The 17,823-nt window shown below is 44.0% G+C and overlaps 1 pseudogene; it reads right to left on the reverse strand.

Moving 5' to 3' along the window:
• Nucleotides 1-5,689: 5,689 nt before the first annotated feature.
• On the reverse strand, nucleotides 5,690-6,559 carry LOC127194225 (40S ribosomal protein S2-like; annotated as a pseudogene).
• Nucleotides 6,560-17,823: the final 11,264 nt, after the last annotated feature.

Below are 17,823 nucleotides of genomic sequence, written 5' to 3' on the forward strand. Positions count from 1 at the left end.
CAAGTTAAAGCAAACAATCATCCATTGAGCCTTACCCATGCTGGAAACTCTCTGGTGAGTGTTTGCATCTGAGGTGATGATGCTCATATTCACTACGAACCCATCAGACTGGTCGTGTGCTCCTTCCTAGACAGTATCGTCTCTTGATCCATCATGTTCTGTCTAGACCCCTGCTCATTAATCACAGCCCAGGAATCCATACACAATTCCCATCCACGATCATTTCTTCCACACAAACTGACAACCAGTTGTACCATTGGCAGACTGCCCATTCCAAGATTTTCCCTGCCTGCTATTGTTCAAGGGCAACCTTACACATGCGTATAATGCAACCATAGTCAGGCTCAGTTTGCACCCATATGCTTTGTTGACGATCCTGAATGCCTTTGGGGGGTAATCTAATTTAGGTAACCTCTGGGCGTGCCTGAGAGAGATGATCTAGATTAGGTTAAGTGAAGTGAGAAGACTCACCTTAATTATAGGTATCACCATTCCGGGAGTTGTGGGCCCCAAGTAAGAAGGTGAAAGTGAGCTGCTGAGCAGGAACACTGATCCCTCTCTGCTTCTTGACTGTGGGTACAAGGTGGCCAGCTATCTCAGGAATCTGCCACCATGACAGATGCCATAACAGGTGTGACCACAGGTGTCCTGCGTCGCTGGGGACCTCGCCTCCAGGATGGGCTGTATCCTTGAACTGTGAGACAAAACAACCTGTCCTCTGAGGTGCTTCTGTGAAGGATATTGTCACAGCAGTTGAGACAAGTAACTAATACAGCTGCCGGCAGAGCTAAATGTTTGACCCAGTTGTCCCTGCATCTGGCTTACATCTCTAGGCCATATTGTTTCATTTGGAGTGTGGTATTTCAAACTTTTACTGGGCTGCTGCTTGGCCCAACGGTCTTTATGACTTGGTGACCCTGATAAAAAAGAAAAAAAACCCAGCAGCATTTCTAGTCATGTGGACAAGTGTTCCGTGCCTCGGGGCTCAGGCTGTATGAGGAAGTATCTTTCAAGAGAATACACTTCCCATTTTCAGATGTTATGGAGTTGTTCCAGAATGATCCATTTTGTGGGTTTTCCCACTGGAGGTTGACTCAAGTGCCATCCTGAGGGGACTTAAATGAAATGTGATCTTCTGGTAAGATTTCCTCGAGCCTCAGAGGTAAACAGAAACAGCTATCTGTTTAATAATAAGATATAAGACTATCCTGGAAATCACATCATTTAACGGGGGTTTGTGGTCCTTCACCTACCTACCAAGGACCGCAGCCCTCATGGTGTTGGCAGCATAGCCTGCCAGATGAATCTGAAATTGCACTTGAATCTGGAACACTGCTTCGACTCCAGCTGGGCCCCTGTTCTAAGACAATACAGCAAGCCCTAACAAGAAAGGTTAAAAAAAAAAAAAAAAAAAAAAAAACGACAATTCTCAGATGTTATCAGCCCACAGGAATAAAGGAGGGCATAGTACCCCAAAACTAGAAGTCCTCACAGCTTGAGTTCCTTCCACTTTGATAGTCTGAACCTCAGAAGCTCATAAAAAGCAGCCTGTAATTATGTCTGGGAGTTTCCACAAGAGATGATTCCCAAGACCAGGCAGCCACATTGCCCAATCCCAGGGGACAGGACTAACCCTGTGCTGGGCATGAATGTCAGTTCCAGAGCACAAATGAGAGCCCCGCTGTGTACAGTGTTGATGACCACGGCATGGTGTTAATGGTGGCAGCAGGCCTTGCAGGTAGCCAGGCACCAGTGGCCTCTTCTATTTCGGTTGGTCCTGGCCATGGTCTACCAGCCCCGGGCAAACTACTGATGCTAATGCTGAGGATGCTCTTCACAGGCTGCTGCCTCCCGAAGCTCCAGAGTACGTTTGCACATTGTAGTGTGGAGAAAATGTTAGTCCCAGTATCCATGACACTTTGCTTCCTGGGTTCTCAGCCCCATTCCTCACAAAGTCTCTTACTAAAGTTTCCTGTCAGTATCGTCTCTCTGTCCACTCTTTTATCTCTTAACACTCTCCATCCACTATCTAGTCTGCAACAGTCAGTGTAATTTTTCAATACCTAATATACCATCACATCCACATACTGTGTTTACTTTCTCAATTTAACAAAGGTCAAATAAGCATGTATCTAAATTACACAATTTATTATCTATGGCTGTCTTACCAGAGACTTTAAATTTTGAGGGGGAAAAAGAATTGAGTGTTTACCTATATCTAGGCATAAAACTTCATAACTTTCAGTTTTTAAAAGTCTTTAATTTAGCCGGATGGTGGTGGAGCACACCTTTAATCCCAGCACTTAGGAGGCAGAGGCAGGCAGATTGATGTGAGTTCAAGGCCAGCCTGGTCTACAAAATGAGTCCAGGACAACCAGAGCTGTTACACAGAGAAACCCTGTCTTGGCAGGGGTGGGGTGGGGTGGGGCTGGGAGTATCTTTAGTTTGGATGTTGGACGTGGTGGGGCACACCTTTAATCCTAGCACTCAGGAGGCAGAGGCAGGTAGATCACTGTGAGTTCAAGGCCAGCCTGGTCTACAAAGCAAGTCCAGGGCAGCCAAGGCTACACAGAGAAACCCTGTCTCGAAAAACAAACAAACACACAAACAAAATCTTTAGTTTAGGGCTGGAGAGATGGACCGGTGGGTAAGAGTATTTGCTGGGCAAGTGTGAAGCCCAGAATTCAAGTCTCCAACATACATGTAAAGCCAGCCATGGACACACATGTCTGTAACCCCAGCACTGGGAGGCACTGACACAGGTGGATCTGAGGAGCTTGCTGTGGGCATTCAGGCTACCAGAACTAGTAAGATTGAGGTTCAGTGAAAGACACAATCTCAAAGATTTTGTGCCTAGGTTAGTGTTCCCCTTTCTCTAATTGGAGTCTAGTCTGGTCAGAAGGTATCATCCTCTTCCGTCTCCATGACCCCTACTACTAGGAGTCTCAGCTAGAGTCACCCCCATATCCTCCCAGAAGCCTACAAGGTGTGCAGGGATAAAGATACAGCAGAGATTGAGGGAATGTCCAACCAATGCGTGACCCAACCTGAGACCCACTCCATGGGAGAGAGCCGCCCCCTGACACCATGAACAATACTCTGCTATGCTTGCAGACAGAAGCCTTGCATAGGTGTCCTCTGAGAGGTTCCACCCAGAAGTGGATAAAAACAGATGCTGAGACTCACAAGCAAACAGGGAGTCTTGTGGAAAAGCGCAGGGGAGGGGGAAGGACAGAAAGACCTGGAGGGGACAAGAGCTCCACAAAAAGACCAACACAGTCAACTAACCAGGGCCCAGAGGGGCTTGCAGAAAGTGAAACACCAACCAAGGACCATGCATGGACTGGACCAAGGTCCCCTACGCAGCTGCAGCTGATGGGCAGCTCAGGTTTCATGTGGGTCCACTAGTAAGGGGAGCAGGGACTGTCCCTGACATGGACTCTGTTATCTGCTTTTTATCACTCCCCCCCCCCAGCAGGGCTGCCTTGTCAAGCCACCGAGAAAGTTTGACTATTGTTCGGTGATCACAAACACTGTGCAGCGGGCACACCAATTCCACAAGCATGTGTCCTCACTGTTAGGAAGATAGGGCTGGTTAAGGGGCTGGACGAGCCTCCCCTGCCTGTTTCAAGTCTTCACACAAAAAACTTTTACACTGCTTTATAGTCTGCATTTTGCCTTTAAGCTCATTATTTTCAGTTAGAAACCTCTCTAAGCATTCTTCTACTTAGAAGTATGCATTTCAATTTTGATTTATGTATTCAAATCCTTCTAAAGATAGAATAATATCAGGAAACTGATGCCTGCATCAATATCCTATAAGCCAATAACAATAAAGTTCAGTTTCTAGTTGAGTGTAACCTGGCTATCTGCCACCACCACAGCCCTGATTTTTCCTACTTTTTTGTTCATTTGTTTTGTTTTGCTGAGGCGGGGTTTCTCTTTGTAGCTCTGGCTGTCCTGGAACTCACTCTGTAAGACCAGGCTGTCCTGGAACTCACAGAGATTTACCTGCCTCTGCTTCAGAAGTGCTGAGATTAAAGGCGTGTGCCACCACCGCCAGGCCAATAATGTAATTCTTGAAGTGTACTGTGAGGGATGAAGCATCACAACAAATAACAGTTTTGGTCATATGTTTCCTTCAACATTTCAAAAATCACTGGATCTAGCTCATCTGGAGCAACATATTACACTTATCTTTGAGTATAAATAGATGCAGAGGCCATGGATCAGTAACCTACTTTGAAAGAACATTCAATCTTCTGAATTAAGGGACAGTGTTCTCGGTTCCTGAGTCTCCTACTCTTGGGGTTTTTGTTTGTTTGTTTGTTTTGCTTTGCTTTATTTCATTTTTCGAGACAGGGTTTCTCCGTGTAGCCTTGGCTGTCCTGGACTCACTTTGTACACCAGGCTGGCCTCGAACTCACAGCGAACTGCCTGCCTCTGCCTCCCGAGTGCTGGGATTAAAGGGTGCGCCACCATGCCCGGCTGAGTCTCCCACTCTTGACTTCTTTCACTGCTTCAGTAACTAGTACTTAACTATAGAAAGTAAGCGACTGTGTAGAAAATCAGCCAGGCTGTCCTTGTGTTCATGTAAGAAGTACTCTGAGAGAAAAAGTGGCACCTACAAAGCCAATCTAGTTCCAGAAGATACCTATCTAGCTATGATTGATTGAGCAATAGATAGATGGAATATATAAAAGGAAAGGTTTGCATAATTAGAATTTGCCATTGTTACTTTATGTATTAAATACAATAAATATATTGTTACTTTAATACATAATATTGACTGTGGTCAACAGAAATAAAAATCATCTAAATCAGATGTATTCATAAAGTACTAAATTATCATTTGTCTTAATGATCTAATAATGAGTTATTAATAAAAACGGGAAATAAGCATGGCGGATACAGAAATCAGAGTTCCGGGCGCAGAAACAAAGGAGACTGATAAAGAAGTAGTGAAGTGGGATAAAAAGAAAAACACCTAACGGGACAAACACACATTTTCCCTCGGCAGAGGAGAGCCTGTGACCGCGAGGAGACAGCCGTGGACCAGTCTGCTGCCGAAGAACCGAAGCTGCTGAGCTCAGTTACTAAAGGACCATGGGGATTTCTGTTTTATCAGCAAAGATAATATGAGATCAACATTATCTTCATACAAGAAGGTCAAGCCGGGCGTGGTGGCACACGCCTTTAATCCCAGCACTCGGGAGGCAGAGGCAGGCGGATCGCTGTGAGTTCGAGGCCAGCCTGGTCTACAACGTGAGTCCAGGACGGCCAAGGCTACACAGAGAAACCCTGTCTCGAAAAACAAAAAAACAAAAAAACAACAAAAAAAAGAAGGTCAAAGAGCGAGCGGTGCCACAAATTGAGATTAATTAAAAGAAGTGTTCATACGGGGCAGCTCTTAGCAGAATGGGACTGGTTGAACTTAGCTGGTGAGATTCAGGAAGAAGCACGTGGTAGGTAGCTGGATGCTGAGGCTGAGGCCAGGAAGAGAAGTCGAGACTGTGACACGGGTTTGGAGTCATCACTTTATTTATTTATTTATTTATTTTTGTTTTTTTGAGACAGGGTTTCTCTGTGTAGCCTTGACTGTCCTGGACTCACTTTGTTTTTTGTTGTTGTTGTTGTTTGTTTGTTTGTTTTACAGAATTAATCCACTTTATTTTTCTTGTAAAAACCCTTATGTGGTAGCCACAGCTGGAGTCTGAACAGACACTCTGCTGTGGGTTTTCACAAGATGATCAGTGAATTCCTGATAAAGAGACTTGGTGAACACAGTTTCTTTCCAGAGATCGGGTGTCAGGTAGCTGTAGGTCTTGGGAATGGCATCAAAAGTGGCCTTGGCAAAGTTGCCCAGGGTGGCAATACAGCCCCTGGCTGATGTGTAGCAGTCATCAATACCGCCATCATCAGTAGCTTCTTGGGCACAGGAGCTGAGACAATGCCAATACCTCTGGGGGCAGGAGTGGATGAGACGCACCAAAACACAGCCACAGTGGCCTGTCACCTTGCATGGAACAGTGTGTGGCTTGCCAATCTTGTTCCCCCAGTAGCCTCTCCGCACATGGACGATGGAAAGCTTGGACAAGATGATGGTCCCTCGGATAGCAGTGGCTACCTCCTTAGAGCACTTACCACCAAGACCAACATGACCATTGTAGTCCCCAATAGCGACAAAAGCCTTGAACCTGGTCCGCTGGCCAGCCCGTGCCTGCTTCTGCACTGGCATTATCTTGAGAACCTCATCCTTTAGGGATGCGCCCAGGAAAAAGTCAATAATGTCGGACTCCTTAATGGGCAGGGAGAACAGATAAATCTCCTCCAAGGACTTGATCTTCATATCCTTAACCAGGCGGCCCAGCTTGGTGACGGGGATCCACTCCTCGTCTTCGGCTCCCCCCCCCCCCCCCCCGCACCTCCCCACCCGCCTCGACCATGACCGCGGGCCCCCAAGACCGCTGCTGAATCCTCCGTGTAAGCCGCCTCGCCCTCCTAACCCTGGGCCCCCAGGTCCTCCGGGCCCTGCCGCTGCACCGGTGTCATCCGCCATTTGGTGTTTTCCCGAGGAAGAAGAAGCCCTGGACTCACTTTGTAGACCAGGCTGGCCTCGAACTCACAGCGATCCGTCTGCCTCTGCTTCCCAAGTGCTGGGATTAAAGGTGTGGGCCACCACCACCACCCAGCAGGAGTCATCACTTTAAATGAAACCAATGGAGCTGGTAAAAGTTTAGACACTCTGTAACAGACGGTTTGTGTCCATACGCTGAAATCATGACTGCTAACAACATTAAGATATGAGATTGTTGAGAGGGTTCTAAGTATGGGGCCCTCACAAATGGAACTCCAAAGGCCTTATAAAAAGGGGGCCCTGAGAACTCCTACATTTTCTTTCAGCTGGGTAAGGAAATGACAATCTGTAACCTAACATGAAGACCCTCATCAGAGTTTTGGTTTGTGGACACTATGACCTTAGACGTCTAGCCTACAGTCTGATGAGAAATACATTTCTGTGGTTTAGATGACACTGTGTTCAGCCGGCGTAAGTAGACTAAGACAGGTGCTGTGAGAAATAAGATGAGGGAAGAGTGAAGCTTTGGGTTATAGGGGAAATTAGGCTTCCAGCGGTGAAAACTGACTCCAAAGAACAATCCAAGAAAAGAGCTGGCCTTTAAGAAAGCCAGAAGTGTGTGGAATTATGAAATCTAAGGCAACAGAGATTTTGAGATAAAGCCAGTGATAAAGAAAACAAACAAACAGCCCTCAGGCCAAGAGAGTAATGCCTTCATTTAATTATGAGCTAGGAAAGCAGGCCTGAACAAAGAAGCGTTGAAGTTTGTACCTGGGAGGGTTGGAATTGGCATTCACATGTTGGTGGGTCAGGGCAGGGCAGGACAGGGTCTTTATATTACTTACCACCGGCAGCCCAGGAGCTCGCTATGTAGACCACTGTGGTCCTGAATTTGCAGAGATTTCGCAGAGAACTGCTTCTGTCTCCTAGTGTAAGTGCTGGGATTAAAGACATGTGCCCCCACAACCAGCAGGCATTTGAAAATTAGCACCAGAGAAGTTAGAAACAGTTAAGGAAGGTCTTTTACCTGTAAAACAGAGTACAATTAGAGATTCGCTTTCTAACCTCGAACTGTATTCAAGGCTCATCCACAATAACAGTTAAGTGTTATGACAAACAAAAACCAAGATGCTCATTACCATTCAGATTATATAAAAGTCTGGTCAAGGGCTAGAGAGGTGGCTCAGGGGTTAAGAGCACTGCCTGCTCTTCCGAAGGACCCAGGTTCAATTCCCAGTACCCACATGGCAACTCACAACTGTCTGTAACTCCAAGATCTGACACCCTCACACCAATATACATAGATTAAAGTTAAATAAAATATTAAAAAAAAAAAAACCTGGTCGAGAGTTTTGCAAACAGTAGACATTCCATTGATATATTTTTATTGAAGAAATGCAGAAATGGAAATAGGATATATCACAAAATATCCCAGGGTGACAGTAGGACAGCTTTTTACTGCAAATAGGTATAATAAATGCATATGGTAATTTAACATACAAGAAAATTCTTATGTGATAAATGGACATACATACAAGGTCTTAATAAAAAGCTGAGCAAGATCCAGTAAAAAAAAAATTCTCTCATGAATTCTTATTACCCATGAACCGTGATGTAAAACAATCTACACCAAAGACTCAGAAAATACTTTGACTTCTAACCAACCATGTACCTTCAAAAAATCAGAAAAACAATAGGGATTGCTTGATAAGGAACGCACCTAGGAACATAATTCAAGAAGAAGATAATTTAATGCAGTAATAGTAGTAACACATACACCACAGCAGCCTGACAGAAGCATTCCTTAGAAATCATCAAGCCAGGCCAGGTGCAGTGGCGCACACCTTTAATCCCAGCACTGGGGAGGCAGAGGCAGGGGGATCGCTGTGAGTTCGAGGACAGCCTAGTCTTACAATGCGAGTCCAGGACAGCCAAGGCTTCACAGAGAAATCCTGTCTCAAAAAACCAAGCAACCAAACAAAACAAAAAATAACTCATCAGATTTTTATCACTATAAATGTGTAATTTTTGTAAAACTTCTTTTGAAAAATTTCAAATGTATAGAAATGGTAAACACAACGGCATTATAAAGAAAGCTATATCCTTCAGCTAGGTCCCCAGTTATTAACATCTGTTACATCTCTTTTTTATTTATTTTGTATCAAGGTCTCATAGAGCCCAGGTTGGCCTTGAGAACTTTTTTTGTAGCTGAGGCTAGCCTTGAGCTGAATCTCCTGTCTCCAGCTACCAAGTGCTGGGTTCCAGACATGTGTCACCGTAACAAGGAAATGTTTTCTTTATTATTTTTTTTTCTGACCAATTTAAAGTAAGAAGACATGATACTTTAATCCTAAGCATCAGCATTTACCTTATGAAGTAAGAACTTTTATATTAGTAAATCTAATTCACAACCATCACTACATAGTCTGTATTTAAATTTCCCTCATTAAAACAAAGACAAAACAAAAACAAACAAACAAAAACAGCCTAGCAAGTAGTGGCACATGGCTTTAATAACAACACTCAGGAGGCAGAGACAGGTGGACTTTTGTAAGTTTAAGGCCAACATGGTCTACAAGGCAAGTTCCAGGACAGCCAGAGTGACACAGAGAAACCCTATCTCAGAAAAACCAAAAACCAAAACCAAAACAAAACCAACCAACCAAACAAACAAAACCAAACCACTGGGAGAGATAGCTCTGGTTAAGAGCACTGTCTGCTCTTCCAAAGGACCAGGGTTCAATTCCCAGCACCGACATGGCAGCTCAAACTGTCTGTAACTCCAGTTTATCTAATACCCTCACACCAATGCACATAGAAATTAAATTTTAAAAATATATAATTATGGGCTGGAGAGATTACTGCTCTTTCAGAGGACCTGGGTTCAATTCTCAGCATCCACATAGCAGTTCACACAGGCATACATGCAGGAAAAACATGGATGCACATAAAATAAAAATAAATAAGGTTTAAAAAAACCCACAAAACAAAACAAATAGACAAAACAGAACAAACCTGTCCTATAGATTTGTATCCAGAACTTAGGTATGGTTTGGGTATTGCTTTATATTCTTTTGTCTTTTAAACAACAATAATCACCTACCCTTGACTTTTCCTCCTGAGGCTGAATTTAAGCATACGTCATCTACCCTGCACAATATTCCATGGTCTATATATTTGTTTTCTGTGCTTACACACACACTGATCCACTTTTGGTACAAATAATGGATAATGCACCACAGGAGATTTTACAAAATGTGGGGTTTTAGTCCTATTGGCGATGCTACGGATTGCACATATTTCACACACACACACACACACACACACACACACACACACACACACACACTCACATACATACTCCACACACAAAACAGAAAGACACAGAGAGAGACAGATAGGCAAAGAGAGAGACAGACCGAGAAACAGTTGCAAGGTAGCTGTTTTGACACAGTAAAAAACCTATACCCAGAAAACTACCCTCATATTGGGCCTGGAAGCACAAGCCTGTGATATCAGCTACTCAAGAGGCAGAGGCAAGAAGATGGCAAGTCCAAGGCTAGCCTGGGAAACTGAGCAAGACCCTGTCTCAAAATGAAAGTAGCAAAAGACCTGGGGCTACAGCTCAGTAGCAGAGCGCTTGCCTACCGTGCACAAGGCCCTACATTCAGTCTGAGTCTTGAACCTAGGGTATCAGGCTTAGATAGAGAATACTGCCTACTAACCCATCTTGCTGGTCCTTCATCCTATTCTGACCCTCCCACGGCTCCTAGATATTACTGTTCCTTCACACAAACATACAGACCTAGTAGTTTCCCCTTAGCCACAAAGAATATGATTCAAGACTCTTGTAGAAGCCTGAAACTGCGGATAGAAGCAAATTGTGTGTGTGTGTATATATATATATATATATATATATATATATATATATATATATATATATATATATATATATATATTGCTTTTACAATACATATATGTCCGTGACAAAATTCAATTAAGCATTTAGGCAAAATAAGGGCTGGAAGACAATATCTGAAGTGACGGCAACTGTAACAACGCACTGTTGTTAGTCTGACAGCCTCGTTTTCAGGCGGTTAGTAAAATAAGGGTGAACTGAAGATAAACACTGCCAAGCTTTGGCAGTTGGCCTGACAACTGACACAACTGTACAGTGACAAATAGACGGGCAGCATATACTTCATGGATACGCTGTGCCGCGGGAGACCCTCATTCTAGCTAAGACGGAGTAGGAGGGTGCGAAATGCCGTAACTCTATTCAATGGGATGTAATTTAAAGCATGAGTTATAGAACAGTGGTGCACACCTGGAGCCCCAATACTCAAAAAGAAAAGGAAGAGAGTTCCAAGTTAAGGGTCCGCCTGCTCTACATAGTGAGTTCCAGAGCAGCCAGGGCCAGGTAGTAAGACCCTTTCTCAGCCTCTCTCCTCCTCCATAAAAAAAACAAGCAAACCACCAAGTCCCAAACCTTACAAGTCCTTAATTCCTGGAAATTTTCATTTCATATTCAAGACCATAGATGACCACAAGTAGCTGAAACCATAGAGCAACATTTCTGAAGGCAGCCAAGAGCACTCTGCGTGTGGCCATCTGTGGCCTTGAATATGAAATGAAAACTTCCCCTTTTCCTCGGTTTGCCAAGAGATAACATATCATATTGCGTCTTCTCTTTGTTTGTTTTTCGAGACAGGGTTTTTGTTTGTTTGTTTGTTTTGTTTTGTTTTGTTTTTTCGAGACAGGGTCTCTCTGTGTAGCCTTGGCTGTCCTGGACTCACTTTGTAGACCAGGCTGGCCTCGAACTCACAGTGATCCACCTGCCTCTGCCTCTCGAGTACTGGGTTAAAGGCATATACCACCACGCCCGCTCGAGACAGGGTTTTTCTCTACGTAGCTTTGGCTGTCCTGGAACTCCTTGTGTAGCCTCCAATTCATAGAGATTCAACTGCCTTGGCCATATTTCACCTTCAATATAAGCAAGCAAACAAACAAACAAAAACTTAGCACAGGGGATTAGAAAGACTTAGCAGTTAAGAACACATACTGGTCTTGCAAAAGACCCAGGTTGGGTTCCCAGCACCGACATGAGGTGGCTCACAGCTGTCTCTAACTCCTATTCCAGGAGACCTGATGCCCTCTTCTGGCCTGCTCAGGTATCTGCATATACACACTGTATACATAAATAAGCAGGCACATACAAACACAAAGAAAATAAAAATTTTAGCACAAAAATTAAATTCACAAAGAATAGTTTCAAGAACTCTGTGGTGGTTTGACTATGAGCTGCTTCCATGGACTCACATATTTGAATGCTAAGTCACCAGGAAGTGGAACTTTTTGATAATGTTAGAAAGATTAGGGGGTGTGGCCTTGGTGGAAGAAGTATGTCACTGGGGGCGGGGGGGACTTTGAGGTTTCAGAAGCCTATGCCCAGCCCAGCCCAGTCCTGTTCCCTCTCTCTCTCTCTCTCTCTCTCTCTCTCTCTCTCTCTCTCTCTCTCTCTCTCTCTCTCTCTCCCTCTCTCTGCTCCTTCTCCAGCACCATGCCATGCCTACTGCCATGTTCCCTACCACAATGATAATGGACTAAACTTTGAAACTGTAAGGCAGTTCCTAATTAAATGTTTTCTCTTATTGCCATGGTCATGGTGTCTCTTCACAGCAACAGAACAGTCTGGTAAATGGGAACTGCCAGTTGAAGATATTATCAAGATCCCCATAATTAAAGGCTTTGGGTATAATCTGGAATTCCACTGAGGGAATTCCAAGGAAGTACTCATTGACAGGAAAGTTGGCCTGAACCAAGTCCTACGATTACTTCTATTCACATCTATTCGGCTTCTAAGAGTTGCCTTCTATTAAGTGATAGAATATGTTATCCACAGTAGTGGCATGATGTCATAAGGAAAACAAACGGAGCAGCTATGTATCAATGAAACCAGTTGGAACTCTAGAAACTTCTACGAGGCTGTTTACTTCTTCTTCTTCTTTTTTTTTTTTTTTTTAAGAGTTGAACATATTAATGTGGGGTCTGAGCTGACTGGCCAGTAGGATTATATAATGTCCATCAGAATGCAGGATTCAAGATAGAAATACTGGCTAGCCATAAAATCACCTGCAAAGCTCAACTTAGCACAGTGGACTAGAAAGCCATCCGCTGGTGTAGCGGTACGGTTGGCTCTAGCATTTCCTGTCTCATTTGCCTTCCAGTGCATGTGTGAATGCCCAAGGGGTGCAGGGGCTTGAGGCAAACTTATAAGAACTGCTGACAACAATGTCTGTAAGAATTTAGAATGCAAGATATCACTGTCTTGACGTTCACACGGCATACGACAACACAAAAGAAAGGTGTTCCGTTTCTGCTTAGGTGGCATTCTGGCTCATCATGAACTGTAGGAACACTGTTTGGAGCAGAAGTTTTCAGCATGTCCACCCACATATGGCAGCTCTAGGCTGTGTGGGAGGAGGTGCCTAGGAGCAGACAGGCTGTGTCCAGTGACAAAGGATTTGCACTTACTTTAGCATGTGGTGAGGCCTCAGAAGTTGTAAAGATAAAATGAAGGTCTGTTCATTAGACTCCTGAGATACATCTCGGTAGTTTCCCCAAAACACGGCAGAGAAAGTTGGGCTTGTGTGGATTCTTTCTGGGATTAGTGAGACAAAGAGAGCACAGTCAGTTCTACAGATTAGCCAGTTTATTATTCTAAGAAAGGCCCATGGTAGTTTTAAAACAAGTCTGAGCTGGGCCTGGTGGCACACACCTTTAATCCAGGTAGATCTCTAAGAGTTTGAGAACACCCTGGTTCCAGGCTGGCTGAAGTTTACATAGTGAGACCCTCTCAAAACAACAACAAGAAGTTCTGGAGTATACAGAAGAGAAATGACAAAGAAAGTGTCAGCTTTGGTGTCCGAAGTTGAGGACTTTTGTGTCATTATCTCATATTTTGTGTCTCATAATAGGTAAATTGAGTTTGTTTGGTATAGCTTATTCATATTATCTTTGTTGTTGTTGTTGTTATTGTTTTTAGATAAGTTCTCACTTTATAATCCAGGCTGGGGCCTCCAACTGACTAGCCTCCTGCCTCAGCTTCCTGAGTGCTAGGATTACACACCACGATACCTGGCTTTGTCCTGTTTTTAAATCTATAAAATAAGAGTAAAAACAAGAACAATCTTACAAAGATAGCCTATCTAACAACAACAAAACAATATATCAAAGAAACACAATAAAGGATTTAAGCTTATCCAATGCAGCATTGTAAGGATCAAATATTGCAGTTTTGCCTTTTGCAAACTGTGAAATTACCCTTAAAGTTCAGCCGAAGTAAAACAAAGGTGCCTTATCTCTTTGCTCATCAGGTGTGGGACCTCAGCAGAGTAAGACTCAGTGCCTGGGGGCATCTTCATGGTTGAGGACTGGAGTGATCCAGAGTCCTATTTACTGACATGGCTGATAGTTAATGGAGCCACAGCTCAGCATCCATACCCAATTCTACTCTCTTCATCTGCCCTCAGCTTCCTCATGTGTATATGTGTGTGTGTGTGTGTGTATTTGTGTGTGTGTGTGGCTGCTTCCGGGTAGTCAGACTTACAAGGTCTCTATGACTTTCAAGTGCCTTCTGTTGCAGTGAGCACATTGAGAGCTGTTTCATAGTTTGTGGTCTAGCTCCCAAAGGCACACAGCATCACTTCTGTTGTGTTTTATTGAATACAGATACGTCATTGAGCCTGGTTCCAATTCAAAGAGAGGGGATGTGGATCCCACCTTTCAATGGAAGTTGTATCAAAGGGGTTTCAGCCTTTTTGTTTGTGTTTTATTTTTGAGACATGGTTTCTCCGTGTTAGCCCTGATTGTCCCAGATGTGAACAGTCAGGTGGATCTCTCTGAGTTTGGGCCCCCACTGCCTCTGTGTTCCAAGTCCTTGATGGGATTAAAGGTAAATGCCATTACCCCAGTTCTTTTTTTTTTTTTTAAACTGTAGGACTTCCAAATCGCCCAAAAGAGTATCAGGTATCTAACATTTGTAGGTAAATATTCTACTTTGCTTTCTGTTGCTATGATAAACGCCACGACCAAAGCAACTTGGGGGAAGAAAGGGTTTGTTTCAGATTGTAGGTTATGGTCCAGCACCTACGGAAGCTAAGGCAGGACCCTGGTGGCCAAGGCTGAAGCAAAGGCCGGGAAGAAGAGCTGCGTAGTGGCTTGTTCCCCACGCCTCGGCCAGCTTGTTCTTATTTGTTTATGTGTTTGTTTTTGCAGTTGAAGAACAGCTTTTATTGGGGGCAAGTAAACGAACATACAGCAGGCACACAGAGAGAAGGATCCTTCTCAAAACTGACAGGGGATTTGGGAAGCTGAAAAATCCAGTGTCTTCTTCAGGCCTGGGGCTCATAAAGTCTCTGAGATTTAGGGCTGGTCAGTCTGAAGCAAGGCAGGGGCTGATTGGCTCACAAGTGCTGTGTGAACCTGTCCGGATCTAGCTTTTGAACTTCGTGAACCACTTTATCAGCAGGGGGCCTACTAGCGGGAGAAAAGCCGAGGCGGCCTTGGTTCTAGCCTTCTACGTCATCCTCCTACGTCATCCTGGTCAGGAGGATGCGGAAGAAGCCGGCCATCTTGAAAGTTCAACATGCCCTCTCTCCCTATCTGTCTGAGTACCAGGGAATGTCTTTAACTCCTACTCCCCCATGCATCCTTCTCAAAGGTCAGCCTAACTGCTGTTATGGGTTTGCGGGCACAGGCTGTTCTTACCTGCTTCGAGCTCACAAAAAGGGTGAGAAGTGAGGGGCAACAGTTAAGATGCCTCAGAGGGGTCATGATAAAACTTAATCAATGTCTAGCCGGGCTCTGTGGCACAGGCTTGTAATCCCAGAACTCAGGGAGGCAGAGGCAGGTGATCTCTATGAGTTCAAGGCCAGCCTAGTCTACAAATCGAGTCCAGGACAGCCAAGGCTACACAGAGAAACCCTGTCTCAGAAAAAACAAGACCCAAACAAACAAAAAACCCAACCAAACAACAAACTTAACCTATGTCAACAATCCACAACATAAAACAGTCATTTGGTGATAATGTACACTCTTTTTGTTTGTTTTGCTTTTTAAGACTGAGTTTCTCTGTGTAGCCCTGGCTGTCCTGGTGCTTGGTAGACCAGGCTGGCCTCTAATTTATAGAGATCCATCTGCCTCTGCCTCCTGAGCTCTGGCATTAAAGATGTTCACCATCACCACCTGCCTAATACTGTATATTCTTAAAGCGTGCTGTTATAAGAATTGTGGGCTGGAGAGATGGCTCAGAGGTTAAGAACACTGACTATTTTTCCAGAGGTTCTGAGTTCAATTCCCAGCAACCACATGGTGGCTCACAACCATCTATAATGTGATCTGATATCCTCTTCTGGCCTACAGGTGTGCATGCAGGCAGAGTACTGTATACATAATAAATAAATAAATAAATAAATAAATAAATCTAAAATTAAAAAAAAAAAAAAAAAGAATTGCCACATAAACCAGTTGAATATCAACCTCAGTGTGATATTAATGGTTTAATGCCACACCCCAAGACTGACCATGGTCAGGGACACAGTGGACTCGAGAGCCAAACTGTGACCCCCGGTCTGTTTCAAAGGCAGGTTTCTATAAGAAAAACCATAACCAGGTAACCATGTGGGAAGTGGGGTGGGGAGGGGGGGGCAGCATTACATCATTTTGATTAGCTGGACACAGGAAGAATGTATCCAGGCAGCTAGACAAAACATTTTACGCTGATTGGCTAGGATGTAGAGTTGAGGACTTTCCAGTTCCCAACCATCCAGAAGAAAGGAACATAGCAGGGCATTGTGGTTTTGTTCAAGTAGTACACAAGTCATCAGTTCAAGCAGACTGCTCGGCAAGTGTTGAATTGTGAGTAAAAGGCTGTTCAAGCTCCCAGGCAGGCGGAGCCCAAGAAGCTGAACTTAATCTTACTATATGATCAAAACGGAGGCTTGGAGGCAACACGGCTTCTGATATGCTAAAAGCGACAGCAGGCATTAACAGAGAAGCCTGTTATACACGGAACTAAAGTGGGCTCTTGAGCTTAAGCATGTTACAACACCGTAAAGGACAAAGCATCAGCAACAGGTGCCTCTGCCCATGCACCAGATGTAATGTCCCGTGGAATCAGAGAATACAGGCCAAACCTGAGCAAAATTCAGATTTCATTTGTGGAAGTCACAACCAGACACCAGTGCCTAATTGACAACCTTGATGAGTTGGTGTTCCTCAAAACAAATCCTGGATGAGGTCTCAACAAATGTTACTATCTAGGGGGTCTCTATTGGGGTCATTTTTCTCTGCCAGTTAAGGAGTTAAAAGGCAAGAAAAACAATCTTGAACTTTACTGGTAGCAATGGAGAAATCTTGAACACAGCAAACAAGAGCAGACAGAATCAGCCGCTGAAGAAAGGCAGGAACACAGTTAACAAAAACTAACCAGCACACAAGATTAAAAAAAAAAAAAAAAAAAAAAAAGAGTAGGATGAAGGGAAACTAACAAGAATCCATATTAAATGGATGAGGTCAGCTGTAAAAGGAACTTTTATTTGCCTGGATCAATACTTGTCTCAGAGGATTACTGCCTCTGTGTGTTCACCTAGGCCTAGTCCTGGAAGCTTCTAGCCTCTGTACAATCTAACCTAGGCGTAGAATGTTTTCAGCCTCTGAGATGCATTGCTTAATAAGCTCACCCTTTCTTGTTCTCACTGAGCTCTGGGCTGGCTGGTTCAACTCAGCTGTTCTGGCTCAAACTCCTCTCCCAGCTGACTTATTCAATCTGGATTCTCTCTTGGCCCTGGAATGGCTCTGCTTGGCCTCAAACTGACTCAGCAATCTGCTCTAATTTTCTGGCTCCTTCTCATTCTCTGGCTTGTTCTGTCTTCACCTGTGTCTAGTTTGTTCTCTCATTCAACCTCTCCCTGTAAAACTGCCTCCTCTCTTTCTGCATAGCCCCTTAAATAGCTTCCGTTTCCTCTCTTTTCTCCTGAGAATTGGGTGTATCCTAGTCTGTCAAATTTTTCTCTGATTCGTCACTTTTTCTGCCACTCAATTAAACATCACTTTCAAACATGGGTGCTTCCTTCTACAAACTAACTTCACCTTCATGTTTGGGATTAAAGGCATGTACTACCACGCCTGGACCTAAGGTTTTCTTTACCTGAAACTTGAGCTATACTAGGCTGGTCTTGAACTCA

The sequence above is a fragment of the Acomys russatus genome, chromosome 10 (assembly GCF_903995435.1).
Source record: "Acomys russatus chromosome 10, mAcoRus1.1, whole genome shotgun sequence".
NCBI classification, from domain to species: Eukaryota; Metazoa; Chordata; class Mammalia; order Rodentia; family Muridae; genus Acomys; species Acomys russatus.